The following is an 18,166-nucleotide window of genomic DNA, read 5'->3' as shown; positions in this document are numbered from 1 at the left end:
ACGATGGCGGAGAGTTGGCACAAGATAGTGCGAGGGTTCTAGGGTTAATACCATGCAAACGGTAAATTTGCGACGGGTTTGAATATCAGATTCGCTGTCAGCGACCCGAAAACCTACACAAAACCAAATTTTATTGGTTGGTGTTCTGTTGTAGTTAAAGTAAACATTTACCTTTGAAATCTGGTAGATTAGCGTGTATCGATAATAATCCACTGAAAAAACTTAAAAAAAAAAAAAAAAAAAAAAAAAAACTAAAACAAAATGACGGCAGAAACCCACCCAATAAATGTTACAGTAACAATTATTGGATGGGTTTCTAACACCGTTTTGTTTTATTTCTTATTTTGAATGATTTTTTTTTTTTTTTTTTTACAAGGGTGTCACCACTTATCAAGAAGGCCCAGAGGCCACTCGAGGATAAGGGTTAATAGGTATACATTAGTCATTGTGATTTTAGCATAGTAAACAGTGGGAATTTTGAAACTTGGATTACTTAGGGGGACGATTCAATTAGAACTTGTTCACATTGGACTTTTTCTTTTTTTTTTTTTTCAAAGGTATCAACTCATTATCAAGGCCAAGAGGCCACTCAAGGATAAGGGTTAAAGAGTGTACAGTAGAAATTGGACAATATAATAATCATTAGTAATGAAAATTTGTTAAATTTGATAACTTATATGGAACGGCTCATCAAGACCTTATTTACGTTAGACTTGAAGACAACCATATTGTAGTCAGCCGGAAAGCAGGAAAACGGAAGACAATTCCACAGGCGTGCAATTCTAATAAAAAAGCTTTGTTCATGGAATCTACGTTTAGGTTTAGGCACAGATAAAGAGTGGGGGGAATTATTGATAGTGTTTACAGGTAGACGAGTGTTTCTTGTGAAAGTTTTGCGAGGGGGGACCATAGATTGAAGCTCAGTCGAACACTTTCCATGAAAATAAGGATACATGAGAGACAAACTCGCAACATCTCTTCTGTGAGATAGAGGTTGCAAGGAAGAGAAAAGGACATCTCCTACGAGGCTACAAAGTCTATTTTGAACTCTATCAAGGCAGGCCAAGTCCTTTCTAGCAGCTCCTGCCCAGATGTGGCAACAGTATTCCATCCTTGGACGTACCTGGCTCTTATATAGATAGAGAATTGCATCAGTAGTGAGATATCTACTGGATCAATAGAAAGATCCCACCATTTTTCCGGCAGCCTTGGCGACAGATTTGATGTACGTGTTCCATTTAAGATCAGGAGTAATGGTCAAGCCCAGAAGCTTGTCAAAACTTGAGGCCTCCTGAAGACGAGAGCCATTCATTTCAATTGATGCCAGATGTGGATCAGAATGTTGATGATGTAAAGAGAGAAGCTTGGTTTTAGATGCATTAAAAGTAACCAGCCACTCCTTTCCCCATTGTACTACATGCTCAAGATCAGAGGAGAGAGAATTGGAGAGAACTTGGTCGTTTACTGTCTTAAATATGCTACCATAAATGGTAGTGTCGTCAGCATAAATGTCTACAAATGATGTAAGGATGTGATTTGGAAGATCATTAATGTAGATCAGGAAAAGAGTTGGGCCCAGGATGGACCCCTGAGGGACACCGGCATTAATACTGTGGGCTTCTGATTTTTGCCCCTCAACTACTACTCTTATGAACCTATCAGAAAGAAATGATTTAATAATTGAGAAGACATTTCCAGCTATACCATAGCTAGAGATCTTATGAAGTAAACCTTTATGCCATACCCTATCAAAGGCCTTAGATATGTCAAGAGCAATTGCCCTAGAAAGGTTGCCTCCGTCGAGAGATTTGCTAATCCTATGAGATATAACTGTAAGCACATCTGCTGTAGATCTAGCAGAACGGAAACCATATTGAGTGTCACTAAGAAGGTTATTTTTGTTGAGATGGTTGATTACTTCTGTATTTAACACAGATTCCAGCAACTTACTCATGATGCACAGGAGACTTATTGGCCTGTACTGAGAGGGGGATGAGCGATCACCTGAATTCTTAAATACAGGGCATACAGATGAGATTTTCCAGGGAGATGGGAAACTATTCTCCTTAAGACAACGTTTAAATAGTTTTGTAAGTATGGGCGCTAGTTCAGGTTGAAGTTTTTTGAGTACTATAATTGGAATACCGTCCGGGCCAGTTGCTTTACTGGAATCAAGGTTTTTGATTAGCTTGGCAACATCACGTACCGATATACATATATCACATAGTGTGTTTACAGATACAGGAGGAAATATTGGGGGTTGGCGGCCTTGATCGCAAAAGGTAGAATTAGCTGCAAAGTTCTTGACAAAGAGTTTGGCTTTGTCTGATGCTGACGAGATTACCTCAGGTCCATTGATGATAGTTGGAATGGAGCGCACACTTCTGTTCAGAATTGTTTGCTATTTGCCAAAACTGGTGGGAACCAAGCCGCTGCTCAGCTACTTTGGACTTAACAGATTGAGCATACAACCATCTTGCGCTCTTTATTACTTTCTTACAATGGTTGCTGGCAGTCCTGAAAGCGGCTTTAGTTTCCATACAACTATTACGTTGGAAACAGTGGAAAAAGTGATTTCTGTGCGCAATGATTATCGAGTTTTCAAAAATTTTGCGGCCATCTTTTCTGGTTCTCCAGCTGAGTTCAACATTACTCGTTTTTCGAATTGAAAAATATTTTTCATTAGAAACACTTGTAGGGGTGCAAAAGTTTAAATAAAATTAAATTTCTTTGCTCCAAACGAAATAATAAAAACAAAAGGAATGAAACAAAACGACACCTCCTTCTGATTTAAATGCACCGCATTTATTTTTTAACAAAAACAACAAGATGAATAAACAAAAGTCCAATTGGTGAAAGTTCTTTCGAAGTCATTATGATTAAAATGTTAGATGAAAGTCTGCAATGTTTTGAAGGATTTGTTATGATAAAAACAGACTAAAGGGGAAATATAAAATGAATAACAATTTATTGACTGACTCTTGCAGATCTCAATGATGTATCCTTTTCTGCCTTTTTTCAAAGAAGAGTTCAGTAAGAGAAAAGAAGATTTAACAGTCAAAGGGAGGTAATTCAAATTATCTTACATCCCTCTTTCAAGTCCAAAAATTTATAGTGAGAGTTTCTTTTTTGGTGGAACTTTTCTACCACTCTTTGTATATTTTACTTTGGGACTTTCCGAATTAAAAGGTTGGATATCCTGGTGTAGAGTTGATTGCAGATCTGTCAGGTCAGTTTGTTCTATAAGATTATTGTGGCTGTACTCAGCTTCTCAAAAAGGCACATTCTAAATTGGGACAATTAAATTTTTAAAAATATACACATTTGTGTACGTTTTAGCATCCAAAATTTCTTTTACAAATTTTTTTTCACTCTCATTGATAAATGAAAATTGGGGGTTGTTTTGCAATTCACAGAGGTATGAGAAAATGGTCAAAGAACAAATGTATAACAAATAAATGTTACCAAAGGCAAGTTACTCTTCTACCTATCTGCAAAAGTTTTTTAGTGGTTTTTCTCACTTTAAAACGTTTAATCGGGTCAAAAATCATGAAGTGTTTATTGATATGTGCAAACAAAAAAAATGGTAGTGGAGCTGACCACTAAATATGTGGTTTGGAAAATGAGTTAAAACTAAAAAATTAAACAAAATACTGCTAGAAACCCACCTAATATGTCACCGTGACAAGATATATTTTACTGGATACCTGGTATATGCTTTGTTGTAAGTGTTAGAATCTTATTGTTAATTGAATTCGCCTGCGGTAGAAAATATTTAACAAGCATGAATAACATACAATGACTAAGTCCAAGTACATAAATTCATATTTATTACATTATCGACCAATGTGAATGAAAACAGCAACACTACGATATAAAAGCGGTACTCACTTTCGTGGTGGTAGATAATATCGTTCATCCTAGAGTCTTACTCTGATTCAAGTGGGCATCGTTCCCACAAGGGGTAAAAACATGCATTCACTTCTGGTGCCAGGACTCTCTCTATTCCTCAAGAGAATAACCCTCTGGTCTACTCTGTAACTGGTGTTGTTTGCCCTCATTCTCCTACAACCTCTTCTCCGATACACCAGATTTTATATCCCAATATAAATTTGTACATTGACAGGATTGAAATCCACAAATTCTTGGAATTCCCCTAATTAGCTTTTTGTTTTTCAATAATTCCTACTCGGATCTTTCTATTTTAGCATCAATTCACAGGATTATGCCAGTATTCTAAGGATTTTGCTATATTGTACAAATATTTTCTGGACTTACGAGGGTTGTACTGAGACTTGCTGCTCCACAAATTTTTACCTTGTTGAATTTGTAAATAGTTACCATATTTTTCACCTTGGAACCTTAAACTAAAGACTTCACCGGAATTTGTATCTTTTTATTTTATTTTATTTTTTATTTTATTTTATTTTTAAACTTATTTTGAACACCTTTTTGAACATTTTCTAATTCCATTGTCTTCACTTTCAGATTGTTTCATTTTTACTTTTATTTTTATTGTTTTTATGTATTAATATATGCATTTCCGTATCCCCTATTTACTGTTTCTATCTCCGTCCCTTCTTTCTCCACTTTTTCCTATATCTTCCCTACTTTTTTCTTTTTTCTTTTATCATTGGCTCTTCTTTAATGCTCCCAGTTATTTCATAGTAGACTATATTCTTTTAAAATATTACCTACATTTATACTATCCTTCTGATTCACCTTTATATGTTGAACCTACTTTTAATTACTATTTACCATTTTATCCTATTCCTCCATTCTCATTTCATTTCTAAATGTCATTAAGCCAGTTTTTTCTATATTTGAATTTTGTATAATTCTGCCTTTTCTTCTCTTCAGATGAGAAGCATTTAGCTTCGAAATGCCACGGCCTAAAGAGGTTTTTCTTAAACTTCCCCTTAACTTTTCCTTATTGTTCTGATGATATAATAAAGTTATATATAACTTTTATTCCTCATCTTTCATTTAATATTATTGCTTTTGCTCTCCTTGATAGTGTTGAGTTTTTTTTGTCTTGATAAGTTTTGATTTGTTAATGATTTATTCTGTGATAATTATTTCATATCAGGCTGACAAGAAAGTTCTTGCAGTTTTTAATTTTAAAATTCAGATTAACATATCTCAGCTCAATTAAAAATTTATTGATCGAAGTAAGCACCATCAGAATCAACACACTTTTGCCAATGCAAAACAAGTGTATTTATGCCAGTAATATAAAAATCTTGCATTTTGGTGAGAGTGAAGTTGGTGAAGGCGTTTTTGATATCGCTTGGGTTTTTAAAGCATTTCTCATGCAAAAAGTTGTTGAGATGCTTCAAAAAGTGGTAGTCGGTAGGTGAGAGGTTTGGAGAGTATGGTGAATAAGGCAGAGTTTTGTAGCCTAATTTGTTCAACTTCTGCTGGGTCGGTTTGGCAACATGTAGTCGGGCATTGTGGAGAAGAATTGGGGCTTTTCTGCTTACTAATGCTGGGTTTTATTGTTGAAGTTTCTGATGTATTTCATCCATTTGTTGACAGTACTTCTCGGCTGTAATAGTTTCGCCTGCATTCAATAAACTGTAATGGATGAAACCAGTCGCAGACCACCAAACAGTTAGCATGACCTTCTTTGGGTGCAACTCTGGATTCGGAACTGCTGTGGATCTTTGTTGGTGTCCAACCGCTGAGCTGAGTGTGGCCAGTTGTCATAAAGAGCTCACTTTTCTTCATAAGTTACAAATCGGTCGAGAAACAGGTCATTATTGTGGCATAAAAGAAGCACAGTGATGGCACTTCATAACGGCATTTCTTTTGGTTGTCGTTCAATTTATGAGTCATCCATTTATCAAGTTTTTTTGTCTTTCCAATAAGTGGTTAATATATATATATATATATATATATATATATATATATATATATATATATATAATAGCATTATCGATGAGACAAATTGGTATACAGATTTATTTGTTGATGTAATAAGGAAAAGCTATAATTGAGGAGGTTTTATATGCTTTTTATACCAAGTATTTCAATGCTAATGCTTATCATCAGAAGCAAACATTTTAATGTGACATCTAGCTAAGGGGATAATTGGGGAGATATTAAGGTATTTGGTATATAGGGGAGTATAGACAAGGAATGTACATGTAGATGCTCGGCACATAGAGTATAACATAAAGTTTTGGGATATATTTGTAGTTTTAAATGAGGTTCGACTCCCATAGCTCTCTTAGGTAAGGGGGATGTTAGAGATTTTGAAACACATCCATTGTCTTCCCTGGTAAATTTTACATCGAAACACACTTTTCAATTTTAGGTAGATCTCTGACCTTTCTTTTTATAGGGAACACTAAACATCACTAACATATGCACACACAGACAGATATTGATTTATATATATATATATATATATATATATATATAAAATGGGTTAAGAAATTCCAACGAAAGAAAGATGTATTTTTAAATAAGGGGGTAGTCACCAACAATGTGTATTTTTTAACATTATTTTATTATTCCGTGTCTTGGTTTTTCATTGAGAATTATGTTTGGATCATTGTAATAATGTTTTTAAATCATTGAAATCGTTTTTACGCGTTTCAGATGTTCTGTGAAGCGTCCGTCCTCATCAGAAATTATTTTCAAATGTGTTGGAGATGTAAAAATGGCATTTTCGTAGTTCATTTGAAGTGTTTCCAAGGGGTGGAGGCGTGAAAGTGTCTATTATTCATTGGCATGTTCAATTTTTATTACTCTTTTACTCGGCTGTAGTCACTCTTGTGTTGTGTTTCTCTCTCTCTCACTCTCTCTTTCTGTTTGTGTTTTTTTTTTCCTTTTCCTTTAGGGTAGGGTGTGTGTGTGTGTGTGTGTTTGTGTATGTGTGTGTGTGTGTTTTCTTTTATTGGTTTGAGAGTGTGTGTACTGTTTTATAGTATTATGAGATTATTTGCTTCCCTAGGAAGGTGACTGTGATACAAGGTCGTTACTAATGTGTATGTGTGAGGAGGGGGGGGCAGCTCTTCTGAAATAAGGGTAGGGGTGCTTTCATTCTATTTTGATATTTATTTTTTGGATTCTTGGATTTTAGTATTGTGATTTTTCGTTTCAGTCTTTTCGGGTATTCTTTATATTATGTTTGTTTAGATAGAGGGGTGTACTTAAAAATATGTATAGGGGATTTTTTAATGTTTCTATTTATTTGTCTCCCCATGTGGGTATGGCCAGACCCAGGATCGGTTCCTAGTGTGGGGAAGATTTTGTTCCCCAGAGGGGGGGGGGAATTGGAGGGGGTATAGGTATGGGAGGGGGATGATAGAAGGGATGATAGTTGTCTCAGTCATGAGGGGGTTCTCTTCCACTGACTGAGGAGGGAGCAAGGTGTTGGAACAGATATTATACTATGGTTCTAGGTTTTTCCTAGTGTTTCGAGGTTGAGTAGGGTTGGTATTGTTCAGTGTGTTGTATTAGAGATAGGGGTGTTATGTCTGTGTGTGGTTGTATGCGCGCATGTATGTGTTTTAATGTGTCGATTGTGATTTATGTGTGGGTGTGTATATGTATATGTATATGGATGTGCATATGAGTGTGCCTTGCATTTCATGTTTTTGTGTGTTGATATTAAGCTCTGTTCAGTTCAAGAGTGAATCTGGTGATGAAATTTTTTTCCTGTGTAAGTAAATAAAAATAATTGTCTGTTTGGAAGATTGGCATTATTTTGAAGCTGTTTCCACTGCATGTGCGTACGTGTTTTGAAACATAGAGGTGTCTGTTATCTGCAATTTTGATGTTGCTCTTATGTAAGGCCACTCTATTGCTGAAATTTTTGATGGCGCCTATGTAGGATTTGTTGCATGCTGTGCATCTTAGTGCATATACTACATTTCTGGAGGTGCAATTTAGATCCTTTTTTATTTTGAATGTTTGTGCTGGGATTTTGAATGTGTATGTGTTACCTTCTATTATTATGTCACATACTCCACATCGCGGTTTGTTGCATTTTGTAACCCCTTTTGTAGTGTGTGGGACGAGTTTTGAGGAAGTTAGGATGTGTTTTAAGTTTTTGGGTTGGCGTTTGCTTTTTATTATTTTTGTTGTTTTAAGTATGTTGTTTAGTTTGTCGTTCTGATTGAGGAGGATAAGGTTTTTTGTTATCTGTGTGAATAGTTCTGGGTTGTTTGTGTTGTGTGTAGAGACGTATGCTAAAATTTGTTCTTTGTTGTGTTCTTTTGGGGTTCTTAGTTGGTCTATTGGAATTTTTTATATATATATGTATATATATATATCACAGATTAGGTAATCAAGTTAATTGTCTTATGAACTATTACAGTATGATAATATCTTCAAGCTGATCCTAGCCAAAAAGATAAAGCTCAATATATAAAAATAGAGCAAAATATGTTTAAGGATTAAAGTTAAATTCTGTAGTATTAAAATATACGTAAAGATATGTTCAAGTTAAGAACTTTTTGTTTGAAGTAAGGAATATATGGAAAAGAATTATATTTATTTCCTTAATGCATGGATTTTCAATGATGGTTCATATCATCAGAGAAAATGAAATGCAATTAGCAAAATTATCAGCTATGAATAATCATATATTTTGCTCATCAGCACATATATCGAAAAAGTTATTTAAAAAAGTATTTTAAAGTCATAAACAAAGAATATCATACAGCCTGGGCAATTCAATGTCAGGATGGGTTCAATTATTTCTGGGATATTTCTGCCATGTCGGACAAATTATAATCTAAGGGGAAAAATAGAGGCAATAGAGTAATCCATTACATTTGAAACAAACTCTAAATTTGAGGGAACATCCAGAATGTGTAAAGATCCAGTAATGTGATTTCCAGGGGTATAAGAGATAGTAACCATCTTCGGCAAGGTAAAGATCTGCTGGTATTGAGGTTTAGAAAAATCCAGAATCTTTGGAGGTGTGGGGGCATTGTATCATATTGGAGGTCAATATTCAATTGCATTGTATATATCTTCACTGATTATAACAACATGTATATGGATGTAAAAATATCCAGGACTTTATATGTCAAACCATATATGCAAATTTAGAATATGAAATCTCCAAACTCAACAAGTCTCCATTTGGTAAACATTCAGACAAAGTCTCATTCTAGTCTGATCCCCACAAACATGGGTTCATAATGCAGGCCAATTACTCTGATTTTTAATGTGTAGCTTTACATGATGAATAGGAGGGGAAGGAAGCTCGTTTAAGGAGAAGTAGTAAGAGGGAAAAGTGAGACCTCCATCTGTTTAGGATACACTCGCTGTTTATGATGGTCGTGGTCCCATCCTTTAGGCTGCTTACTGATGACTGTGTGGAGCTGAATATCTCTTTTGTTGCTGCATAAAAGCTGCACAGGTCACATTGGTCAGTGAAGCTTTGTATCTGCAACTTTTGTTTGTTACCAGATGTTCTGGGCTTCATGGATCCATCTTTAGCAATCTGCTACAGAAGTAGTTCTATTACATATCGTTTGTTCATACAGGGACAAACAAGAAATGATGATTTCCTTAAATCTGTTTATATCATTCCTCTGATGGCACAAAGAAATTATGAAAATACTGTGGATATTAATAATAAAATGTTATTTATTAACTTTTCAAATAAGATTACATAATCATAGTCACCATTTTGTTTTTCTCTTTTTCAGGAATATGAAAGAAAATGTCAAGTTACCCAAGAAAAAAAAATGAAAACTTTAAAAGGACACCACAACATTTGATTCATTTGGACAATTCATAGAAAACACATGTCATTGTGACCTGAAACCATCAACAACATTTTTGTCTGAATTTGAAGAAGATGAGAAAATGATCTTCAAAATGAAGGCTGGTATCATTCTCATCGATGAATTTGTTGTGAATATATGAAGTTATCATCAGCTTCACGTGGAAGAGTATTTAAAAAAAAAAAGTACTGTGAAAGGTTCCAAAAAACACAAGAAAAGGAAGATAGTGGGCTTTAGCAAATATGCTGCAAAATAAAGATGGCTCTGTGGTTCCATGTTTGAAGTTCTGCTGCCATTGTGATGACGCAACCAAGAAAATGGAGGAAAGTACAATTAGAGACAGTGAAGTAGATGAGGATATGGACTATGGCACTAAGTTGGAGAAAGAGAAGGAGAAATGCAATGAATTGAATGAACCTTTGAGTATGTTTCATATATTTTGTTTGGAAACTCATGGATTGTAGAAAAAAAATTTTCTCAGATGATGCTAGGAAGTAGATTTTGCGACATACAAAGAGAAATACCTTAATTACAAGATAAGTCTCTCAAAATTCTGTGATCTGCTTCCAAAATGGTGTGTCACTATATGATTTTCTGGTAGCCATTCCAACCAATCTAACCATAACCTAACTGGCAGCCAAACGGACTTAAGGTCAGTGATAATTAAAATTAGTTAGATGCCCTAAAATGCTAGAATTGTTCAAAAACTCTGATTATATTACTTAGTCACCATGAACAGCTTAGCTGAAAATGGATAAATTCATAAATTATAAGGGAAGTAGTGGGAGGAGGCGAATTTCTTAAATTATTGAAAGACAAGAAAGGAAAGAGGGAGGAGAAAAAAAAGAGAAGGAAGAGGTAAGAATTAAAAGAGTGCGATCTGTTATGACATCACAGTTTATGATGTCATAGTAGAATCTTCCAAGTGGGATCAAAGTGTTGGTGTTGAAAAAAAAATCTTCGTTTTAGATGCATTACAAGTAACCAGCTATTTTTTATTCGCCGTTCTACCCACATGCTCAAGGTCGGAAGAGGAAGAACCAGAAAGATCTTGGAAATGTTGCCATAGATGATTATTTCATCTGCATAAATATTGGGTATATTTTATTGAGAGTTGTGCAGTGTTACTCAGTTGCTCCCATCTACTTGCATTTGGTACTGTCAGTTGTCATGTGTCTCAACGATCCTCCCTCATATTTGTCCATTGACACAGGTAGTTACCCTCCTGGGGCTGAATCTGGACAAAGTCTCCGACTTGCAGTTCCCAGAGCAAATGACAATGCTGGTTGTAGAACTATTCATTCCACATTGTCAACTCTCTTAGTTGCTTATTTTTTTTTATTATTTTCACATTTTATATTTATCTCCTAGGACAGTAAGGTGGTCTTTAATGATTCAACTATATAGCATTATGAGTGGGAACATGTCAAGGTCTTGGACGGGGGTATTACGATGGATTAGTAATGTCTGATCATCCCGATCAACTTGTATACATTTTTCAGTCTTAACAACTGTGCGACCATTACTTTGGGCTTAATAGACTAATGGTATGTTTCTATATACCTGAGTTTCTCAAAAGGGAGTTGTATTCCTGGGTGGTCCTCCATCTGAAGAGATTTTTTCAGGTGCACCATATGTACAGAACCAAGTTCTCAAGATGTTGCATACTGTTTGGTCCCTCCGTGACGTCATTAGGGCTACTTCCACTCATCCAGTGTATCGATCAGCATACTCTATAAAGTTCCTGCTCTGTATATTAATAAAGCAACCACCATTTTTTGAAATGGAAATTCTGGGTCTGCTCATGACATCAAGGACTACTTGGGATGAGATGGTGCAACTGAGTTACAAGTGCAGCCCTGGAATTTGGTTTGCCTGATGTTAGTATCCAAACCTGGCCAAAACAATCATTGACTTGCATTCGTCAACATACCATTTATGTCTTGATGTGTGGAATGAAGTAATTCCAATACCTTTGTGCGAGTATTAAGATTTTGTTGCTTTTGATAATAATTCTTTCCAGGAAAAATAATTCTTCAGATATAGGCCAGAAAACTCGAGCTATGGGTAGAAGGACATTGTGGGACTAGGGGAAGCCTTTTTGAATTAGATTTGTTAAGGTTCTTCATTCTTCCTCTGTGGTTGCCATGGCCACAATCCTTTCCCATGTAATAGTCTTCAATTTAGGATCACTTTCGTGCATCGATGTGAAGACAGATTTGACTGCAATGTCAATCATTCAATCATGTTTTTTTGGTGAGGGTACCTGCTGGGTATCAGGATTGTGCAATCCTGATACTCAGCATAATCATGCACAATCAGGGGCTAAATTAAGTTTTCTTGGATGATGTTTTATCTGAAATCTGTATATCAATGCCCTTTTTTGGAAATTTAATAGGTAGGAATTTTTAATATTTTCCAGGGTTTCAAGTGCTATTTTTGTGTGAAAATATTTTTATTAGTAGCAGGTGATGAAATGTTACCATCAAATCTAGGCATTCGGCAGGGTTAAAGCTTCTTCCACTGGTGCATATTGCGATTCTGCATCATTTGTAAAACGAGATCCAGCCAGAATTAGCTTCCAGTGATGATCCTCACGACTTATGTTCAGTTCACGCTTACATCTGCAGTGTTTCTGAAATAGGAACTACGATATTCCTCTTTTGTTGTAATCTGTTGCCAGTCCTGTCACTTTATTCATTTTAAACGTTTGGATAGCTTTCTCATCCTCTTCACTATTACTCTCCCCGATTCTTGGAATAGGCACTCAAATGTTTCATTCCAATAGAACTTTCTCCATAAGTTTTGCTTGTAAAAATACATACAACACCCAAAGACATACAAGTCAAAGCCAAGACCTTACCCTAGTTATATTCGTGGGGGTAGGGAAGTAAAAGATGGCTCCTGTCATTCTTTTTGTGGGTTTAATACCATTTGCAGTAACCAGAAATCCTGCCAACTCTGCCTCCATTTTGGCAAAGTGAAACTTGCTGGATTAAATACAATCCCTTTGCTTGCACAGTGACTCTAGTCAGTCGTATACCAGAATGAAGACTTTATAGAGTCATTCCATAGAAGGCTGTTGTCTATGCATCAGGTTTTACAAGCCATATCCACAATGATGTTATGAAACTGATGGGTGTATTCATCCTCTGATCCATGGAATCCGTGAAGTGTCTGACAGTACCTATATCGGCCCTACTTTGTAATGAACGTTGTAGCATCCTGTGTGACTGGGGATAGCAGCAGACTGTGGCATCCATTCCAATCATCCAGTAGCATTTTTCTTGTGTGTGCAAGTATTATTGTAATCTGATTGAATGGGAATGAGATGTGTTTCTCTCATAATAGCATCATCCAACTTCTGTAGATCGACTGTGCACCTTGGAAACCCATCCTTTTTTGGCATGACTACTATCCTTGAACACTAAGTAATAGGTGTGCCTGCTGGTACTGGTTCTATTATCCCCAGTGTAATGTCTCTGTCTATGTTCTGCTTCACTTCCTTCTTCCAGTGATGAGGAACAGGTATTGGTGTATGAATTGCTGTTGGTGTTATGCCTGAAATGAACATTATCTTCAAAGGTTTACCTTCCATTGTTTGAAGTGGTAGATGTTGACATGTGTTGAACATGCTTGACTTAAAATGTTCCATTAGCCATTGTTTCAGTTCATGTGTGTTGGCTTGAATGGTATGATATCTGATTTTCTTGGGACAGACATTCTGCATAGGCATCCATATGCTGCCAAGTCCTTCATGTTCCTCAAAGATTCCCCGTATCTGCTGGGTAGTTCACATGAGGTACTCCCTAGGTATTCAAGGAGTTTTTGAATTTCGAGCTCATTCAAACACATTTGTGACCTTTTGTCTACAAAAGCAGAGATGCAATTAGTGCATTGGCTCATAGTTTTATTTCAATACATTCCCAAATATTGCTTGCATTTCATGCATCATAGTCACATTCACTGTTACTGGGAGGGCCTCTGAGGCACACATCTGAAATTGCTCCCCATGAGGTGAGGCATGATCGCTGTCTGCGTCTTGTGCTTACGAGCAGAAAAATTATTTGGAGTACCGCTGAATATAAATAACTCCACTTCTTAAAATCTCTTATTGACTCACACTCATTCTTCATCAAGGAGTGAAATTTCATCCGGTGGACTTCTTTGTATAATCCTTTCACTGCCACCAGTCATATCTGACATGGTACTTCTCTGTGACAGAGTTGAGCCTCTTTGGTGTTACTAGTTCAAAGAGTATCCTGTTTGTTCCTGGTGTACAAGTCTCTTGTAATTCATTCCAGATTGCAGATGGATCTTTCAATCCACATACATTTTGTATTGAGCTTAGGTGTCCAAAAATAATGCCCATTCTCTATCAGCAATATCTAGTCCTATCAAGGGCCATTCTATTTTTTTCAACTGTCATATGTTGTAAGAATGCAAAGCATCGCTTTTCTTAGCTTGATGTGTTTTTGTTTTTTTCTGAAGCTCAATAAGTTGCTTCAGTAGATGGCCGCTTTCTTGCTCCATGATCTTTTGTAATGTCTTCAGTAGTATTTACATATTTCAATGCTTTACAATGTTGATATTGTTCATAGCGCCACATAAAGTGGGAAGATGTGTCCTTCCAGCTTGTTGCTAAGATCCACACAAAATAGCAAATGGGTAATTCCTGTTATCAAGAGCAGATAACTCTTGTACTTATACAGAGAGGACATTTTCAGATATTCCATAACAATCTTGTGAAGTAGACCTTTATGCCAAAACTGATAGAAGGCCTCTCACCACTTGGTTGATTTGTTTTTTGTTTGGCAACTTTTGATTGGCAACTTTTGATTGGTAATGTCTTTGATAATAAAGACAACATCAAAAACATGAGTTTTTGGTTGTTTTTCTTATCCGTGTTTGTTAAATCATCCACCAACCAAAACAAAAGAAATCTAAATCCGCAAATCAAGTTGTATACATGCGATTGAAATATGTGCTCTTTCAGCTTGTTGCTAAGATCCACCCCCATCTGCCCTCTAGAGATAGCTATCAGGAGAGATCACTCCGTGGTTACTTCTTGTAATCAGGGTAAATAACTCCAAGTGTACTTCCTGTTACGAGCAGATGATTCTTGTACTTATACAGAGAGGATATTTGCAGATATTCCATAGCAATCTTGTGAAGTAGACCTTTATGCCAAAACCGATAGAAGGCCTCTCATCGCTTGGTTGATTTGTTTGTCGTCTGACAAACTTTGATTGGTAATGTCTTTGATAATAAAGACAACATCAAAAACATGAAATTTTGGTTGTTTTTCTTATCCGCGTTTGTTAATTCATCCACCAACCAAAACAAAATGAATCTAAATCCGCAAATCAAGTTGTATCACTTTATCAATTTTTGTGGAAGATTCGTACTTGTATCGATGGCTCAAGAATTGATATCTTTTTTTTTTTTTTACATAGGAGTCACCACTTACCAAGGCCCAGAGGCCACTCGAGGATAAGGGTTAACGGGTATTCAGTCGTCAATGTGATTATAGCGTAGTAATCATAAGTAGTGGAAATTTTGTAAACTGGATTATTTAGGGAGACGGCTAATCAAGAACTTGTTTACGTTGGACTTGAAGACAATCAGATTGTAGTTGCTGGAAAGCAGGCAAACGGAACAGAGTTCCACAGGCATGCAGTTCTAAGAAAGAAGCTTTCTTCATGGAATCTACGTTTAGGTTTAGGCACATATAAAGAGTGGGGAAAATTATTGATAGTGGTTTGGGCTAGATGAGTGTTTTTTGTGAAAGTTTGGTGAGCGTGGACCATAGATTAGAGCTCAGACAAACATTTGCCATGAAAATAATGATAAAGCAGAATATCATTGGAAAATTCTGATTCTCTTATCAAATTTTCTCTTATCAAATATTTGCAAATAAGTATTAGGGAGACAATAAGAGGATTATCAATCGATATATGAATACAAAGTTCTTGCAAGTTTTCTACTTTAATACTTTCTTTGTTCTAAAGATATGTTGAAAAGAAATCTTCAGCAAAACAAAAACATGTATATCATTAATAGGTTCTTAGCATCCAAAAAATATATCAAAGAGAAATATTTTTTCTCAGCAAAAACATAAGTGTACATCAGCAAGACAAGATACATTGTTTTTCCATTGATTGGATTTGTATTACAATTTTGAAGAATTAGAAGAAAGTTAGAGTTAGCCCTAATTGCAGTTAAATATGTTGGTAATATTAGAAAGGGAAGTCCAAAAAAAGAATTCCCAACTGTTATGCTTTCCTTATTGTAATTCTCAGTATCAAACCCCACATCTGTTAGAACTTAATTCTGCCAAAGAGAGACACGCTTCCTCCCTGACACACAGGCTTCTGTTTTTGAAAAAAACGACTGCATCTCATTTGCATATTTTCCTCAACTCTCGTTATCTCACATGATCACCAGTCCATAAATAGCAGGAGCAACCATTTTTATTTCTTTATCCTTTTCCTGAAATGGATAGTACATTGTACAAGGTTTGTACTACTTTTTAATCCCACACTCCCTTGATCTTTAAGATCAATAATTGGTCTCATAGTCTGCCATTCATGCCGGGTGTCTTTGTTCACAGTGTGACCGTCATATAGGTTCTTCTTCAGGAACTTCATCAATCTTCTCTTCCTCTGCTGGTAAGGAAACTCTCTATATGTTCAAGATGTGACATGGCATTCCATTAATGGCCACTTTGTTTTTGGGGAGTACTTCAGTTACAGTACCTCTTCCCCAGTGGGTTGTGCAATGAAAATTGGGTAGTTTCACCCACACCTCTTCACCAACTGTGATTTTTGTGTGTGCCTGTTCCACTCTCTTTGTTACAGCCAATGAATGTCACCATTCGTATGTAAAAATAGATTTGTGTGGCACTGACTTTTCATCTTGGCCAATCTTTGGTGCCACATTATACCAAAATGCAGATTATTCGGGCGAAATTTGGCTTCCCCATGCCACAGCTTTTATAGCGTGATGTGCTATAATATAGCCTAACATTCCACTTTGCACATAAGTCTCTAAAAACTTCCAAGCGGAAAGACATACCATTATACATCAATACCTCTTCTATGGGCCCCCCTTTCCATAAACATCTCCTCGACAACTCTCTTCACCTCTTCTGCCATTTCATTTCGGATTTTCCACCACATTGCTACTCTCTCAGGCTCACAGTCAATCATAGTTTAATACGGTTCATGCTGATAATGTGTGATTTCAATAGCAAGTCGCCACCAATTTTCTTCAACATGCAATTCCCCTTTTTCATATCTAGCCGATGCAAGGTCAATTGATTGACATTCTCGATATTGTTCCACCACCTCTTGGACATCCTTGCATTTTAATGTGCGGATTCACTTTTCTTGCTAGGTATAAAGTCTGGTCCTTTCCAAGATGATGCATCCTGTGCAGGTCTTTTAGATGCTCTACTGCACAACACACTGGTGTCATGTCTTTCTCTTTCCTTAATTAGGCTTTCTTCACTCTGGTCATCTCGTCTGCTTTATTTTTCTGTGATGGAACCAAGGTAATAGTTACTTTCAGTTCAAATTCTCGGATCAAGTCTCCAAGAGCTCCAAGTCGATGTTTAATAAGCATCTCAACTGCTTCTTTTGTCTTGATCCGCTTATCACCAGACACCTAATTTAATCCATAATGCTACTGTTGTGGAGTCTGTCCTAACGTCCACTATCTGTAGTCCCCATTTTAAAGCCAGATTGATGCCCTTCATCATAACATTGAGTTCTGCAACATTGATATGGGCACTATCATCCTTTTTTTCATAGCCAAGCAGCATCTTCAGTAGTCACTCCTCCTACTTCCAATAATACTCTTAATGCCGGACTGCTAGCATCACGCCATATTATTCCTTCATAGCTCCTTTTTATATGCCATTCTCCTTTTACGGGTCCATGTTTTTCATTTTTGCAATGAGTTCTTGCATTATGAGCAGCACTTCTTGATCAATTGCATCCTCTCAACTGTCTGTTTCTGTCTGCCTTTTAATAAAACTGCACACAGTTCGCAACCATACAACTATAAGGTAATAGCCAACCAACTTTCCACATACAGAGAAAAGCTCTTTCTTGGTCAGGCCATCCTTGGCTACAGGGATCTTATTTCCTGCCTCATTGCACTGTAGTTTTAATCCCAAAGTCATTTTCCTTAAGACAATGCTAAAACAACTTTGTGAGTATTGGAGCTAGTTCTGGTTGAAGCTTTTTGAGCACTATAATAGGAATGCCATCAGGGCCAGTTGCTTTACTGCAATCAAGGTTTTTGATTATTTCTATGTCGCATAGCGTGTTTTCAGACACAGAAGGAAATATGGGCAGTTGATGGCCCTGATCGCATAGGGTAGAATTAGCTGCAAAATTTTTGGCAAA

General features: G+C 36.4%; 1 long non-coding RNA gene across 1 annotated transcript in view; it reads left to right on the top strand.

Annotated features, from left to right (window-relative positions):
* Window positions 1-10,027, top strand: part of LOC145246835 (uncharacterized) — a 134,536-nt gene extending 124,509 nt beyond the window's left edge. Inside the window, exon 2 of the long non-coding RNA XR_013863177.1 lies at window positions 9,675-10,027. This is a non-coding gene — a long non-coding RNA (uncharacterized LOC145246835). The remainder of the gene's footprint in view (window positions 1-9,674) is intronic.
* Window positions 10,028-18,166: the final 8,139 nt, after the last annotated feature.

This window comes from Euprymna scolopes, chromosome 24 (genome assembly GCF_053919585.1).
Source record: "Euprymna scolopes isolate OS-2025 chromosome 24, ASM5391958v1, whole genome shotgun sequence".
Taxonomy (NCBI): domain Eukaryota; kingdom Metazoa; phylum Mollusca; class Cephalopoda; order Sepiida; family Sepiolidae; genus Euprymna; species Euprymna scolopes.
Note: the sequence above shows the minus strand (reverse complement) of the source record. Positions and strands in the feature narration are given on the sequence as shown.